Raw genomic sequence first — 3,946 nt, 5'->3', positions numbered from 1 at the left:
CCTAGTACCGCTCTGACAAGAATATACCGCAAACGGGGTGGCTTAAACAAACAGGAGTTTATTCTTACAATTTGGAGGCTTTAAGTCCAAGTTCAAAGTGCCAGGCTCTAGGGGCTGGGTGAAAGCCCCTCAAGCTTGGGGTCCAGCTCTGCCTCTTATTCCTGGCCCATTTCTTCACTCAGAGAGCTGCTGGCTGCTGAGGCTGAGAACCCCCCAAGGTTGACAAGTAAAAAAGGCACAGTCCCAATGTTACCAAACCACGCAGCAGGCCATTGTAAGTTCCAAGGTCAGCAGAGCATAGCAGGCTGCTGAGCAATGACACAGCTACATGCAGGGTTCAAGTGTGCCAAAGGCTAGAGACCATTCTCAAAGCTTCTCCTTATATACAGGAAGCAGACCACATACCCAAAGGCAGCTACTCAGCTGCTAACAGTAGATTCCACCATGGAGTTGATTACCAGTGTCATCATGGGGAATACTACATCCAACTGCCCAGTCACTCAACCAGGCCTAGCCAAGTTGACATACAAACATAACCATCACACCTGGTATGAACCCCACTTGGTAGTGATGTGTTATTTTGGGGATATGTTGTTGGAGTCTCTTGGCTAGGATTTTTAAGATTTTTACCTTTGTATTCAGTTTTCCTTTTGAGTGATGTCTTTGCCTGGTTTTGGTATCAAGGTTATGCTTGGTTCATAAAATGAGTTTGGGAGGATTTCATCCTTTTCTATGTTTTGGAATAGTTTGAGTAGGATTAGTGTCAGTTCTTCTCTGAACATTTTGTAGGATTCTCCAGTGAAACTGTCTGAGCTAGGGCTTTTTTTTGTTGGTAATTTTTTTATGACCTGTTCAATTTTTTTCTTTTGTTACGGGTCTGTTGAAATTTTCCACCTCTGTGTTCATTTAGATAAGTAGTATGTTTCTAGAAATCTGTCCATTTCTTCCAGATTTTCAAATTTGTTAAGAGTATAGTTCTTCATGTTGTTGTTGTTATGTACTGTCGATTTGGCCCCGACTCATAGCAATCCCTCCTTGGGTTTCCGAGGCAATATCACTATGAAAGTAGATTGCCCAACCTTCCTTCCAAGGAGTGGCTGGTGAGTTTGAACCACCAGCCTTCTGGTTAGCAGTCATGTGCCTTAGACACTATGCTACCAGAGCTCCTATAGTTCTTCATAGTATTCTGATATTATCCTTTTTATTGTGGTTGGTTCTTTTGTGACATCACCCAATTAGTTTCTTGTTCGTGTTATTTGTATTCTCTCCCTCTTTTCCTTTTTTAAATTTGCCAGTGGTTTGCCAATTTCATTAATTTTTTTAAAAAAACAACTTCTAGTCTTGTTGATTTTTTTCTATTGTCTTTCTATTTTCTGTTTCATTTATTTCAGTTCAAATCTTTATTATTTCTTTTCTTCTGGTGGCTGTTTTGGTGGAGTAGTGCCTAAGGCATTTGACTACTAACCAATAGGCTGGTGGTTCAAACCCACCAGCCACTCTTTGGAAGGAAAATGGACGATCTACTTCCATAGAGATACTGTTTCTTAAACCTAAGGATGGTTGCTGTGAGTCAGATTTGACTTGATGGCAGTGAGTGAGTCTGGTTGATTTTTTTTTTTCCTATTGTCTTTCTATTTTCTGTTTCATTTATTTCTGCTCAAATCTTTCTCTCTTTTCTTCTCATGGCTGTAGGGTTTTCTTGCTGCTCTTCTTCTAATTGTTGGATATGTTGGTTTAAGATGTTGATTTTGGCTCTTCTTTTTTGATGTGTGCATTTATTGCTATAAATTGGCCTCTGATCACTGCCTTGCTGTGTCCCAAAGATTTTAGTATGTTGTATTTCCTTCTCATCTGATTCAAGGAATTTTTTAACTTCATTTTTTATTTCTTCTATTACCCAGTCATTTTTAAGGAGGGTGTTATTCTATTCCCATGTGTTTGCCCTTTTTCTCTTGATCTTCCTATTATTAATTTCTAATTTGATAGCACTGTGATCTGAGAATATGCTTTCCAGTATTTCAATGTTTTTAAATTTATTAAGCCCTTCTTTGTGGCCTAACATATGGTCTTTCCTGGAGAATGTTCCATGTGCACTGGAAAAGAATGTTTATTGTGCTGTTGTTGGGTGAAGAGCTCTGTAGATGTCTATAAAGTCAAGTTGGTGGATTGTATTGGTTAGTTCTTCTGTGTCTTTGTTGAGTTTCTTTCTAGTTGTTCTTTCATTGAAAGTGGTGTATTAAAGTCTTCTACTATGACTGTGGAGTCATCTATTTGTCTTTTAAATTCTGTTAAAGTCTGATTTATGTATTTGGGGGATCTTTCATTGGGTCCATGGATATTTATTATGGTTATATCTTCTTGTTCAATTGATCCTTTGATTATTATATAATGTCCTTCCTTATCTCTTAGGGTGATTTTTGTCTTAAACTCAATTTGATCAGAAATTAATATTGCCACTCTTTTTTGTTGTTGTTGTCATTTGCTTGATATATCTTGTTCCAACCTTTGATTTTTAGTCTATTTTTTTGTTTGTCTCTAAGATGCATCTCTTGTAGACAGCATATTGATGAGTTATGTTTTCTTACCCAGTCAGCAACTCTACATCTCTTGAGTGATGCATTTAATCCCTTGACATTCAGTGTAATTATTGACAAGTATGAATTTGTTGCTATCATTTTGTTATGTGTTTTTTTTTATGGTGTTCCTGGTTTCTTTGTTCCATATAATTTTCTGTGCTGAGCTCATTTTGTTTATAAATTATATTATCATTTACTTCATTGATGTTGTTTTGTGTTGTTGTCTTTGTGTTGCTGTTAGGTGCCGTCGAGTCATCTTCAACTCATAGTGACCCTATGCATAGCAGAATGAAATATTTGCCTGGTCCTGTGCCAGCCTCATGATCCTTCCTATACCTGAGCCCATTGTTGCAGCCACTGTGTCTGTGTATCTCATTGAGGGCCTTACCCTTCTTCGTTGGTCCTCCACTTTACCAAGTGTGATATCCTTATCCAGGATATGGTTCCTTCTGACAACAAGATCAAAGTAGGTGAGATGAAGTCTGGCCATTTTCACTTCCAAGGAGCATTCTGGCTGCACTTCTTCCAGGACAGATTTGTTAGTCTTTTTTAACAGACTGTGATACTCTTAGCATTCTTCTGCAACACTACAACTCAAAAGCAGCAACTTTCCTTTGTTCTTTCTTATTCCTTGTCCAGCTCTCACATGCATAAGAGGCAACTGAAAATATCACAGCTTGGGTTAGGGACACATTAGTCTTTAAGGAGACATCTTTGCTCTTCATCACTTGAAAGAAGTCTTTTGCAGCAGATTTTTCTGATGCAATACATCATCTGATGTCTTCCCCCGCCTTCATTCTTCTTTACTCTGGCCAAGGAGAGATCCACCATTGCATCTAGATGTCTGCTGCAAGCTTTTAAGATCCCAGTTGCTACTCGGCAAAGTAGGAGGTGGAACAATGTTTTGTGTAGTATGTTATGCCAATTGAGCTTGATGTCCGCTGCAACTATGGTCCTGAGCCCACAGATTCAAGTACTCATTCCCTCTGGGTAGCTGGTTGTGACCAAGAAGTGAGTACAACTTGCCCCTTGTCAGCTCTATTATACACCTGGGAATTCAGATCATACAAATACACTTATAGAACCACTGACTGGCACCCCATACATGTTCTTGGGTACATTCTCCACTTCATAGACATATCTACTAGTTGAGCCTGTCTACCCATCTATCCACCCATATACCCATATTTGCCATCACTGACAACACAGTTCTGTATGTGCAAAAGGGTTCATATGAGTTGTCTCTACCTTCCATGTACCTCTCTCTGTCTTCCTCTTCTTCAATGCCACCATGTTGATCACTCACATTTGGTACATTGCCCTTCTCTTCACCCAAATCAATACTTATCTCTATCTATCTAACAGTGTTC

This window comes from Orycteropus afer, unplaced genomic scaffold, assembly GCF_000298275.1.
Source record: "Orycteropus afer afer isolate SDZICR_OR568_19922 unplaced genomic scaffold, OryAfe1.0 scaffold00035, whole genome shotgun sequence".
NCBI classification, from domain to species: Eukaryota; Metazoa; Chordata; class Mammalia; order Tubulidentata; family Orycteropodidae; genus Orycteropus; species Orycteropus afer.
Note: the sequence above shows the minus strand (reverse complement) of the source record.